Raw genomic sequence first — 14,467 nt, 5'->3', positions numbered from 1 at the left:
ACCCTTCTTCTTCGTTGCACTTGGAGATCCTTTCTTGTCCTTCGTTCACCCTTTACTTGCATACTTTTCATTGCTAATTTCAGAGATAAAGAGTTTTCTATTTAAAGGAGTGGAAATCCTCTATATATAGTGGACTTTCCCTCCTTTAGGCCAACTTGACATATTTAATCATCACTTTGCTGCTTGAAGGATGTTGTTGCAAGGAGGAGACTTTGACTTTTCTTGAAGGTATTCATTTTGACTATAATACAATTATATACATGGTGTAACATACCCTTAAGGTACTAAACATTTTCTTTTGACTATTTGACTCACCTATATCACTTTAACATGTGCTAGACCTATTTAATTGAGAAAGAAACTCATTGACATATATTATAAAAATAATATTCCTTTTCTTCAGTAAATACAAATATCAAAAGTACAGTTATGAAGACTGGACCTAGTTATATTTCCTTCAACACTCCATCTTAATTAGGGAGGTATTCATACAACCTTACACCGTGTTTGGATATGTTTCAATCTTGAAGAATTAACATAAGATAAAGTTGATTTGTAATCCATCTGTTATAGCTCATAATAACCAACATTGTTTCCATGGCAAGGCATTGAACGACAACTTTGTATCTCAATAGATTAGAGCACAATGTTGGTGAGACCAGTGAATTATAGACACCCTATTCAATGTCTCTCAAGGTACATACCCACCCGGGTGTTCACTGAGTATGACCTTCTAGGACTATTCTTATCTTGCGTTCCCAACCCTCAAAGAAAATCAATTCTCTTGCTTACTCTTGTCTTGGATACCCTACACGTCCTCAAATAGGATTGGATACTAGATGATTACCCAATCCTCCCATTCTTTCTTCGTAAGTGAAGAAAATAATATTGTGTCTACCACTTGAAGACATGCCCAAGTATCCTCTGACAAGTTACTTGTCCAAGTTCCTTTGTAATTGTGAATGTGTTATAACTCCCTCTTACCTAGGGACTTTTCCATTCATCAACAACTTCTTCTTCTTGAGTCCTCCAGCTGCTTTATTTTTTTTCTTTCCTTTGATGTCATGAAGTCTTCGTTTGAACTTCCTTTTGGTAGGGCACTATCCATCAATCACTTTCCTTCCTGGTTTGTCATGTGATTCCTTTCTTTTTGGAAAGTGGTCTTCTTGCCATATATAAGGATCTCTTGTCATCTGCCTACTCCTTTATCATCTTGTCTACGCTTCAGAATACTCTTTTCATGGATGCTTATTTGTAGTTTCTTTCTCCCATGTCTTGATGTAGTAGTCATTCATGATTTCATCCTAATATTGCTCCAACATTAAAAAAATTTGGATGGCTTCTTCATCATGACATATTTGTGGAGTAGAATCAGTTATCTTCACCTTTTGTATCTCCAAGGCCTTCATAGGTATCAAGGGTCTTTCCTTCCTTTGTCTCAGCTATTGTGCCTTCTTTCAGGAGATATGTTTAATGGATATTTACCAAATAGTGATTCTTGTGACCATGGGGTACTTCACATGATTTATATCTTTCTTCATTTGCTTCATCTTGGATAATTGGTCAACTACATTCTACTTCTTGTGGGAGCACTTATTTATTGCTAGTTTCTACGACTAGTCAACATTCCTTCTTGCTTCCTAGTCCGCAATCCTATACTCCTTATGTGAGTATTTTCTTTTGTTGACCTTCATTGCATTGTAGTACATGCATTCGAGCATGCCATTGGTGAAAGAGATTCTTTCCTACTTGATCATATCATATAACTATTCCCATGACTCAATAATATACAAACGATGACATAACTAAAATTTGATGCATACATACCTCATCTTGATTCTCTTTTGATCGTTTTGGCTTCATTTGGTTTTCCTTGATGTGACCCTTCTTGCTCCATCTTAGCTTTCATTTATATCATCCTTTTCTTGAATCCCATGAATGGGATTCCCAATGAAACATCTACTTCTTATTCATGAATCTTCTTTTGAATATTCCATCATAGGATCTTTAAGATACTTACCTCACAAATGTTTCTTTCCTTTTGATGATGAAGGTATTCGAAGATTCTTAATCATGATCAATTTTCTTTCATTGTGGATGAGGTCCTATTCTAGGTATGCTCCTTATTCATGAATATATTGAGCTATATCTGCTATGGTCCTATATTCTAGAAGATATTTCTAACCATGCATTTTGTTCTTAGTTATAAATGCTTTTTCTACATGAGTATATATACCTCTATGTACTTCATGCTGCTATGAAATCTTATTCTATTCCTACATGCTCCTATCCTACTCAAACCTTTTAAAAAAGCCTTTAAGTAAAGAGTTTGACTTAGTCATAATAGATATCTGGAGGATCTTCCTTGTTTTGCTTCTTTTCTTCTTCTTTCACTTCTTCTTGTGGGAATAATACACCCTAGGGTATGGGTTGAGCACCCCAACAAAGAAGAGGGCATACACCAACAAGAATAAAATGAAAAAGCAACCTTAATACTTAAACTACTAAAGTAGGAAGAAGAAGTGTTACCCAAAGGTCCTACGTTTGAGGTCGTTCCCATAGGTTCCAAACCCTCTGGTTCCTCCAATGCTTTGAAACCTGTAACTCATTCAAGAAAATCACATATAACAATGGTAGTTGGAAGTATGTTCATGATATAAATGTTAGATCATATAATCATAAAAGTTTAAAACATGAAATCATACATTAGTTAGATTAAAACATAGATTAAAGCATTAATATCATAAAATTAGGAATAAGTCATGGCTTCTTTATTGATGACTGCAAAAAAATGTGGAAGAATACAACCTGACTTGTCCACAACTCCAAGTGAAACCTTCCTCCAGATCCGTCTAGCCCAAGCCTCAACAATCCTCTTTCAAATGCATCCACATGGATTCCATATAAATGAGATGGACATCACAATGAGGAAATATGGGTTTCCTATAGCTAAGAGTGGAGGAGGCACAAGGATAAATTAGACTTGATCAGCGACAAGTTGGATATAATTTCGATATCCTATCTTCATGTCCCCTTAGGCCTTCTCCATGAGGTGTATTTATATGACTTGAAAACAATTTTTTCAGTTGGGAAACAATTAGGCCATGGGATCTTGTAGGTAGGCTTCTGGTGTAACCCGTAAATCCCTCCCAGAAAATAGAAATTTTATATTTTTTGTATTTTAAATCATATACATGGGCTGGGTAGAACTGAACCTATGTGCGTACATTTTTTTTGCAAGGCAAAGTAGTGTATGGAATTTAAAATAATATTTTTTTAATATTTAGACCAAGTCTAAAGGGAAAGGATCTCCCAAGGCCATGACTCAGAGCGTCAAGTATATAAAGCTATTAAATGATGCTAGAAGACTTCCTGAGTCACATGAGCTTATTCCCTTTTACTTTTGTTGTTTTTGTCCTTCTTAAGTTTAGGACAATTCGTTTTGTAGTGTCCATATTCTTGGCATCCATAACGTTGGATTTTGGACATATCTTTTTTGTTTGTTTATTGTTGACCAAATTTTCCAAATTTTCCATTTCTCTTGGCCATGGTAGCAAATGCTTACTCCTTTGATCCGATATCTTCCTTGGCTTTGAGTCTGGTTTCCTTAGTCTTGCATAGGGACCATATTTCACTTAGTGTGGTAGATTCCTTCTTGGCATATATGCTTGATGTGAAGTTGTCCCAATCCTTAGGTAGAGCATTGAGTACTACAATTATCATTTCTTTGTCAGACATGAATTCCCCTAGATCTTGAATTTGATCCCTCATCTTAAAGATATTCATGAAGTAGGGAGCTATTCCTTCCTTTTATATATTCATCTTGTACAATTCAATTCTTAGATATATCTCCTCTCCAGTTGGGGTTACCGAGAATAGCCCTACTAGTTTATCACAGATTCTTTTTGATGTTTCAAATTTGGAGACATAAGCAATGAGAAAGTATTTGATGGATTCTATTAGAATCCTTTGAGCTCCTGTCTCATCCTTATTTTACCTAGCTATTGCTTGAGTTTTTTCCTTAGTAGGAATAATAACATTCCCTTTGATGTGTTCTATGAGTTCATTCTCCTTCAGAAGTAAATCAATCCTCTTCTTCCATGCAAGAAAGTTATTGGTGTCTACCAATTTATTTCTTTCCTTGAAAAAATACATTGATGTAAATTAAGAAGGGGACATAATGTTGCTTGATAAATTTTGAGATGTAGTAGACTTGCTTTGTCCTTGAAGACTTGATGGCTTGCCTTCCTAAGATCTTGATGTTCTTCAAGTTTCCGTCTCCAAGTGGACTTGCCTGATCATGAGATTTTCTTGATGACTTGTAGATGATGTAGGTCCCTCTTTGATCTGCTCTTCTTTGTGGGTGCCTTTATCTATGACTCTTCTTCTTGCTTTGTAGTCCTCCTTGATGAATAATAGATGATAAACTTTCTTATACTTGAAGTGATTGAGACTTCTTGGCTTTATGCTTCAAATTTTTAAATGTCCTTTCTTGATGAGTGTTTTTGATATGCCCTTTCCTTATTGTGTCACCTTAGCTCCGATATGATGTTGAAGAATCTTGGGTAATTAGGTGTAGTGTGATTTTTACTGTTTTTGATAAAAATTTGTGGAGTTTTTTTACTTTTTTTGTTAGCTCAATATTCTTCTTCTTATTAATTCATGTGTGTGTACTTCATAGAACTACTATAAAAAACATAAGAACGAGAACACATGTTGTCTGCTCCCTGCAAGGGCCAAACCCTCTCTTTTCATGAGAAGAAAAACCTTCGGTAATATATCTTATTGAAGCTTATTATTGATCACTCCCAAACACTAAACCCTTGACTATAATGTCCTCCAAGCATAAGTCATGTCCTTTCTCCTTTCTTCACTTTGTTCCCTGACACTTGCTTCTTCTGGCACTTTGTTCCCTAGAACTTTGCCCCACTCCTTCTAGCACTTCTTTCTTCTTTCAACTATTGGTAAATCTTGTCACACGTGCTCTAGAAGAGGTAATTATTCATGTTCTATGATGATACTCCTTATTCATGATGATCCCTTCCTTCACTTGAGTGCCCTTATTCTTTGCTTGATTAGGAGGCCTTATAGGCCTAGTTTACTAGCCCCAAATATTGAGATATATCAGCTGTGAGTTGTTGATGTCATAACCATAAAGACAACCTTATTTTTCTCACACGTATGGTTGTAGCTTTCCCTAGAAATAATGTTCTTGAGCTCAATTGTACACACTTCTTCTTCGCTACACTTGGAGATCCTTTCTTGTCCTTTGTTCACCCTTTCCTCCCTTTCCTCACTAATTTCAAATATATGAGAGCTTTCTATTTAGAGGAGTGGACAACTTCTATCTATAGAGGAATTTCCCTCCTTTAGGCCGACTTGAAATATCTAATCATCATTTTTCTTCTTGAAGATATCCTACATCCTTTGATGCCTTTTAACTTTCATTTAGATCAAATTTCATTTGACCTTGTTTATTGCACCTTAACAGAATGAGTTTGTCATATACATCACTTTGATGTCTCCAATTTTTCTATGTGAGGGAATCTTTCATAAATATCCCTTTTCATCAATTCAAATCAGACCTTTTGATGACTTCAGCTACTTAGAGGACTATATCTATTCTCCTTCTTCATGCAAGGAATCTTGATAACCCATGCAATTCATTGATGTCCTTGTAATCATGAATTCATTTAACCAAACTTGAATATAGAATGAAAAGATGCTTACTTTTCATGTGAAGATGAAATCTTCACCTTGATGCTTTCTTGAATGATCTCTTTCCATGAGATTCTTGTTGGAGTTGTTTGGTACAATAGAGTTCAGAAACCTTTCTTCGATCTTCCTATCATTGTTAATCACCAAGCACTACTTCCTTTTATGATATGTTGAGATTATTTGATTCCTTGACTATGAGCATATGGAATCGAAATCAATAATTTTAAGAGTACTGTCATGGTGGCCACCCAAGATGTGGCATTGTGTTTTGCTTCTAAAGTGATATTGTTGTAATGTATGTTGTGACTTTATATCTTTGCAACCTTGTTGCAATGCTCCTTGCTATAGTAGAAGCTTGCTTGAGTTGACTAGGACAAGAAATTATCTTTGTGGCCTTCGAGCATTGTTCAATACCAATCATCATGACTGTTTAAGTCATTAATATTGTAGTGGTATGACATGGGTTGTAATGACACATAAATTTTGATGCTAGCACCGATACTGTGAAATTTACTGTGTTTTCCTTTTGATATAGTGAAGATTAGGATTTCTTCTTGGGTATTCAACCTTCTCCAAGATGATAATCTTTGACTTTGAGTTATATTGTTTTGTAGTCATATTGATAAGGTCTTTGGTGACCTTTTTGATGATGACTATGGAGAAAAGGTTATTTTCTGATGTAGATTGCTTCTTATAGACTTGATCCTTTATTCTTGACAAAACCCTTAAACTTAATTTGATGCCCTTCTTGAGGATTGATCCTTGTATCTCTCTTTTTGTCCCTTCCTTTGACTTCTGCACCTTAGCTCTCATACCATGTTGAAGAATCTAGGCAATTAGTATTAGTAGGATTCTTCTAGGCTTGATAACAATTTGTGCAGTACTTTTACAATTTTTCTTATCTTGATATTCTTCTTCTTATTAGTGTGTGTTTTCCTTACTTCATCAAATAGTTACCAAAAACACAAGAGACAAGAACACAAGATGTTGACTCTTAGCCAAGGAAAAATCTCTCCCACCTAGAGAGGAAAACCCTTCTACAAATTTCTTGTATTGAAGCCTTGATTGAAAAATTCCAAACAATGGATGCTTAAATTCAAGATGCTTCCAATACTTTGTCATTACTCATTTTAGTAACCTTACGTTGATCTTCCTTTCTGCACTCCTTTGCACCAAGACTAGGGAAACTTGGTCCCTAGTCTAATAGCCCTTTACAATAAGCTTATTTTCAGCCTTCCTTAGATTCCTTTTGATCCTTCTCTATACCCACTTGATGCATCATGTCAAACTCTCCTTCTTATTGTGGAAACCTTCCTTCATACTTTGTATATTTTCTGGTCTCTTCTAGGAATATCTGAGATCAAGACTGAGACTGATATTGTCTCTCTTTTACACGCCTTGCAGTCCCTTACTTCTTGTTGTATGGTCCTTCCTTTCATACTTCCTTTCAACTCTAGATAGAAAACCCTTTACTGTTCTTTTCCTAAAGTGAACTTCGATTCTTTACTATTCTTTTAATTGAACTGAACTTTTGCTTATCTTAGATATACAAGTTTTGTACAGACCCAAACCAGAATGAGCTTATTACTATGCTATATTTATATTTTCTCTTTGTTGAATTTCCTCTTCCTAATGCACCAAAACATTAACTTCTTCTCACACTTGATCTTAGAGCTTGACCGAATTGATTCCTCTAAATAAAGACACCGTTCCTCCTTTATATACGGACTGTCTCCCTCTTTTAAGCTGACTAGTCTTCTGTGGGTAGGTCGACTTCATCAAGGGGAATATTCAATCATACTTGAGCCGAATTCTTATGGATATTCTTGACAAGGTCTTGGAGCATACAATTACTTCAATAAATTGTTCTTTTCAAGTGTAACAATATTTCATATACATGACTCTAAAATATTTTTATGACTAAATGAAGAATGCCTAAATACATCAAGAAGAAGTATTCGACGTATAAAAGCTTCTTGCTCATGAAGCCCATGAGGAAAACTTTACAAAAATACATTTTATCATTTTTGTCTTTTCATTACATAACTACTTAGTCAATATGAAGAGTGAACCTAGTTACACTTTCTTCAACACATACATGGCCAAATCTTCCACGATCTTGTGGTTTGCTCTGCAGCGAGCCAAGATCATGCTATGACACCACTGTAATGTTCCTAATGGAAATTTTACAATGATAATAAAGACATGCAAATACAATAACACAAAAAATTTAGAAACAAATACACATGAACCAAAAATTTCTACGAATCTTAGAACTGGCCAAGATCTTATTAATAATACCAGCTTGTGGTATAAAGAGTTGGAGTAAGTGCACCTGGGCTTGGAAAAGGACAGATAAAATCACCAGGTGATGAGTACAAGAAATCCCAACAGCTTCAATAACCATCTCCTCCAGAAAATTGTGTTGTTGCTCTAAAGCTGCATTGCTGCCTTCCTTCGCCCCCTAATTTTCCCACTCTAGAGTGCTCATAGAATTATAGGAATTTGGGATTTTGATCCTTGCCCAAAATCTAGAAAAGACCCAGAAAAGATTTCCCTTTGTTGCAAAATTCAAAAATTGACCCGTCACAACTTGGCCCTCCTTCAAATACGAATTTTTTTGCTGTGACTAATCCTATCAATTTGTACACTCCAAACTCTAGAAATAGTCCCCAAATGGCCCTCCAAATCATCTCCCAACTCCCCAGCTCCAAAATCCCCAGAATAATGTTGCCCCACCAAATCTCACTCCACTGGCTGCGTAGTCCATGTGTTGTTGTTACTCTCCCTAGTCTGCGCAGATGTTACTCTCCCTGATCTGCGTGGTTGCTAATCTCCCTGCTACTGGAACTCAACTGTTATTTTCCTATTGTAGTAACTTGACCCTCCTGTTACTACTTTCCCTTCGGTTGTAACTCAACCTCCTTAGTTTTACTGCCTCTGTTGTTGTAACTTGACTTACTTATATTGTAACTTGGCTCACTGCTACTGGTACAACTTCGAACTAACTAGAACTCCCTCCTAGGGTTGGCACTCAAAGCCCACTGAAGCAAGGGTTCAAATCTCCACTGACAGACACTCGTGTGCTAAACAACACAACATTGGTTGATCTTATTAGCGAAGGAAAATTTGATTTTCAAATAGACTATTGCTCCCTCATTCCTTTATTTTATAATTGTTGGCCTTGCATTCCTTGTTGGTCCCTCCACCAATTCTATTTTCCTGAAGGAATTCGAATTTCTTCTACCCCAGGTGTGTACTTTATATGGGCCACATATTCCACTATCAATTTAACCTTTCCTTTTCTCTAATGTTGATGGTCTCCGTCACTTAAAAAATTAAGTGGGGACTCCATCCATCAACTTTATCTAAGTTTACATTCCAAATTATTTCCCAACACCCAATTACAAGAATAGAAATTCATCTTAGCATAATTAATTTAATTAGGGACATTACAGTATTCCTTTATTTATTTTTTATTTACTATTCACATTTGTTTACCATATTATTATTGTCATTATTATTTCTTTTATTTAAATAATAAATTTGAGTTAATTTATTATTTTGATATATATATATATATATATATATATATATATATATATATATATATATATATATATATATATCATTTTGCTATACTATTTCTAGTTTTATTGTTTAGAATAGTTAATTTTGACCTCATTATATTTTCTGAATTCGGGCTTCTGTGATCCATAATGAGTTAAGAAAAGTCTTTCGGTAGAAATCACATAAGAGAAATTTTTGGCTGACGCGTTTCGAATCAACAAGTGTGGTTCATTATCAAGACCAAATGAAGAGGCAAGCCATGACAAAGGCTTAAATAGACAACAATGTAGGGACCATAATTTCAAGTAACGACTATATATGAACAATAATATTTAAATTATGATATTAATTTATTAATATATTAAAAACAAATACTAATAATTAATGGAAAATAAATAAAATAAAACAAAAATATACACAAGTCAAAAGAAATATATATATATATCTATATATATATCTATATATATATATATATATATATATATATATATATATATATATATATATATATATATATATATATATGTAATCAATAAATAAAATAGGGTCAACAATAAAATATGGGGTTAAGAAACATTAAATAAATAACAAAAACACTAAAAGGAGTTAAGAATGAATAGCATGATAAAATACTTAAGAAAACACGAAAGATCAGAATATAAACTCTGATGAGGAATAAATCGACAAGAAATACTATAAAAACGACACCAATACCTACATATAAAAATAAACAAGAAAAATAAATCCCAAAAAGAAACCTAATAAACTAGGAGGACACGACACATACACAACTTCTGTTAATAATCCAACCATCATCTCTATTCAAACTATTTGGTCTTATTTCAATTTCTAAGGCCTCTATCAATTTATGATGATGGAAATGACTAACCCTTGCAACAACTTGAGCCTCCTCAATGCATATGTGATGCTTAGACTTATTTGCATGCTCTTCCATAGCAAAGGAGTAGGTCCTCCCATGCTTGATGTCAGTGGCATGCTCACGAATCCTTTGATTATTCGAGCGACTAGTCTCACCAACGTAGGGAATCCCACAAGAGCATGGGATAACGTAAACACCCTTCATATTCACTGGTCTTTTATAGATCTAAGGGATATCTAGATGGTATTTAAAGGCCTAAATCTTGAAGCCACCTTATGCTTCCTTAGGATCCTCGCAATCTTGTCAGTGGTCCCTTGGATAAAAGGAAGTTGAACAGCAGAAAATTAATCCTTGGTATCTTTCTTAGCACTAAGACCTTTTTCATCTCCAAGGAAAGCCTTACTATATCGGTATCTACTATACCCATTATTAAAGAAAACACTTAGGAGATGTCATTTCTCTTCATTGATATGGTTTTCATCGAAACTTTTAAAGCTCTAGTCGCTAAGGTGTTGTGAACACCAAGCTTTTGAGCTTTGAAATGATGAGAATTAGCATGAAGATATTATTCCATATGTGTTTTCTTACGAAATACCTAATGAGAAAAAGAGGCATCATCATTCCTTGAGAGGAGGATGTCAAGGAAGGGCAGAGTACCATTACCTTCAAATTCCATGGCGAACTATATGGAACTAGATTGATTGTTAAGATGGAGGAAAAGTAGTTTCAACTCTTCCTGACCATGGGACGAGATGACACAAGTTTCATCCACAAACCTCTTCCACATGTTAGGCAGAGGACAAGAAGAAGCTAAGGCCTTCGATTTAAAATCCTCTATGAATAGATTATCTACCACAAGGGAGAGGGGTCAACCCATGGCGACACTGCAAATTTCCTCATAGAATTTCACATCGAATGAAAAGAAAGTAGAGGTAAGAGAAATACCATCTAAATTAGTCGTACTAAGATCCGTAATGCGCTTGGTGACTTCGATAGCCTTGTTGATAGGGATATTAGTGTAGAGGGAGACCACATCGAAGCTCACAAGCTTGTCATCTGAATCAAGTTTGAAACTCTTTAACTCATTGAAAAATGATGCAGAGTCCTTGATAAAGGATTTTGTATCGCCAACAAGGGGCTTAAGCTTATTTTGTTTATTTATTTATTTTACTTTTATTTTTTCTATTTTCTTATTATTATTTTTTAGTTTTATTCTTTAGAATAATTAAGTTTGACCTTATTATTACTTACCTTTGTTTTGATGAAATAATAATAATAATAAAATTAATTTAATTCTTTATTTACAACTAATTTCCATAATTTACTTTATTTTAATTAAAAAATTGTTTATTAATTAATGATAATGCTTTAGTCAAAACTAGTTGTTATATTCTAAAGGCTAGAAAACATCTCTCTCCATCTTTTTAATCTAATGTCATTAATGTCATCACATGGTTCTTCATCTTGTCTTGAAGATGAAGCACATTTGTAGACTTATAATTTCTTAATGTGATTTTTATGGAAATATCTCTCAACATTCAAATTACAAAATTCTTACATATATGGAAATTTGAAAATTTCTAAATTGTATTCAGAATTAGAGTTTGTTCCTTGGGCCAAATTGTGTTCTGCATGATTCAATGTAGTGTTGAGGTTGTTCACTAATCTTAAAAATCAAAGTGGTAAAAGTGTGCTTTAACTCAGAGCTTTGCTCCCACAATGGTCGGAAGTTGTTTTACACTGCCCCTGGGTTAACTTGTTCTCTCACAAGTGTTGTAAACGATTGATGTCATTTTTAGAGGGATTTATTTAATGTGAGTCTAAATGTTTCAAAAAAAAAAAAAATTTAATAAGATTGAATCATTTATATTTTCAAAATCACATTTTAAATATTTAAAAATAATTGTGGAATAAATTTTTTTTACCCAAATTTCTAAATAGCCAAAACATAAAAATTTAAAATGAATCTAGTGATTGTGCTCAAGTGCATTCTACAACTAAATATGAAATAGATATATAATTCTTGGAATATATATATATATATATATATATATATATATATATATATATATATATATATATATATATATATATATATTAATTAAAAGTATTATAAAACGGAGTTGTCTTTAATGCGATTTTCTGGAATTTCCAGTGCCTGGCAGATGAAAATTTGAGGTGAAATCTTGATTTTTGTTATTTTATTGTTTGACTGTATATATGGTTTCAACCCTTAGGGTGCTAGGATTGTGTAGGGGTTACCCATCAAGCTTGTGATTTCAATAAATTTCTACCGGATTTTAGATAAATTAGACAAAAAAAAACCTGAAAAACTTCCAAAAAGTCTTACTAAAGACAACTGGTTAAAAAACATTAATATTCTCTCTTTTGAAATTATTTCTCCATTCTTTGTTTTTGAGATTGAGTCCAAATGGAAGAGTTGTTGTCATGTCATGTAAACATTAGTGGCTTTTGGACTCCTGGTTTTTCTTACAGTATTCTTCTACAATGTAGCCTATTTAAACTAAGAGAAATTTATGCACACATAAAACTGATAATTAAACTAGACTACATCTGTAAGGTCCTCGACTTCTACCCGAGCGTGGGCGCGGTTGGGCACTGGGTGAGTCGACGGGCGTGCGGGTGCGCGGGAAGTCGACGGGCGCGCGGGCGGGCGCACTGGCGGGCGCGCGGGCGGGCACACGGGCGCGCGGGCGCGCGGGCGGGCGCACTGGCGGGCGCGCGGGCGGGCACACGGGCGCGCGGGCGCGCGGGCGGGCGCACGGGCGGGCGCGCGGGCGCACAAAGTGGGCGCGGGCTGCACGACGGGCGGGCGAGGGCTGCACGACGGGCGGGCGTGCGACGAGCTGCGGAAGAAATGTGACAAAACGTGCGGAAGAAATGTGACAAAAGATGCGACGATACGCAAAACACTTATGCGACTAAGTGTTGGAGCGTATACATATATATGCGATGGAGAGAAATGTGCAAGCCGACTTGTACATAGGCTTATGGGCGCATGTATGGTGGTTTTGGGGGTCGGCCAAGGGGCTGCACACCCCTTGTAAACCCACACCTAAAACTAAGTTAAGAAGCATATAAGTAAAGAGCATGAGAGCTCATTTGAGACATCGCATTCACTCTTGATCTCTTCGCATAAGGCAAGAAGAAGTGCGCAGTTAAAGAGGAGGACTTGCGCATATCTCATGCGCATCACCTTAAGGAGGACTGCACGCTTGGTGAAGTCTTGATCAGGTCGAAGGTTGGACAGAGGTGTCCGGGGTGGATTCTATGGTTGGGTTCTTGGTGTAAGACTTGGCAAGGATTCTTGGTGGCTCGGGTGAGCACTGTCCTTTGTGCAAGAGATGCACAAGATGTTGTAAAGGCAGGTTTGCCTCTCAGTTGTAATATTCGGTTAAGTGTGAGACTTGGTTCGGCCAAGACACGCTTGTATTGTAATCTGATATTCTTAATAAAATTATCAGGCAGACTCACATTACAGAGAGTTGCCCCTCCCCTTTATACTTGTTGCAATTGTTATTGTTCTTGGTATAATTGCATGATGATAATGAATGAGTATGGGCTTCATTAAGTATAAAGGATAATTACTTTTACTTAGTTGTGAAACACAAGCTAAGTAATGTTAATGTGAAAGTAGGCATAGTCCACGAATGTTAGTATCAGTGAAAAGAAAGCGTTCGGTGGTGTCGCACCTTGCTACAAGTGGTTGGAAGACTATCGTAGGTGTAGGGGCGTGACAGTTGGTATCAGAGCTTGGTTGGAGCTGGTGAGCAAGGTTTGCTCGTGAAGGTTTGAAGTTGATGACAGGTGATATTGAGGCTTGGACAAGGTTCAGGTGTCGAAGCCTTTGAAGATAGTTTCAAGACTCGGTTTGAGCAGGGTTGGTCGTGACAGTGGAAGCAGGTTTAGCAGAGGTGAAGCTTAGTGCTTGGACCAAGCTGAACGACAAGGCATGGCAAGTTTGGGAGAAAGTGAAGGGAAGCTCTTGCTTACCTTATACAGGTTGAAGCAGTTGAAAGAGGAGAATCCCCGGATTCGAGAAGAGCTTGCAGTCTTGGAAAAGAATGTTGAAGATGAACTTCTTCAACTTGGTTGGACAATGGAGCAAGATGAATTTGCAGATTGTGCTGACCAGGAAGAGGAAACCGTGATGATAGAAGATGTTGCAGACATGACCATGATGGAGGATGAACTTGGGGATGATCAAGTTGGACTAGGATCGTGCGGTTTACAGATGTGGATGAATGAGGAAGAGCCTCATGATGATGAAGTAAGTAT

The sequence above is a fragment of the Pinus tabuliformis genome, chromosome 2_1, assembly GCF_031772625.1.
Source record: "Pinus tabuliformis cultivar Carrire ecotype Pingquan chromosome 2_1, CPIR1, whole genome shotgun sequence".
Taxonomy (NCBI): domain Eukaryota; kingdom Viridiplantae; phylum Streptophyta; class Pinopsida; order Pinales; family Pinaceae; genus Pinus; species Pinus tabuliformis.
The sequence above is the reverse complement of the archived record's forward strand: the minus strand, read 5'-3'. Positions refer to the sequence as shown.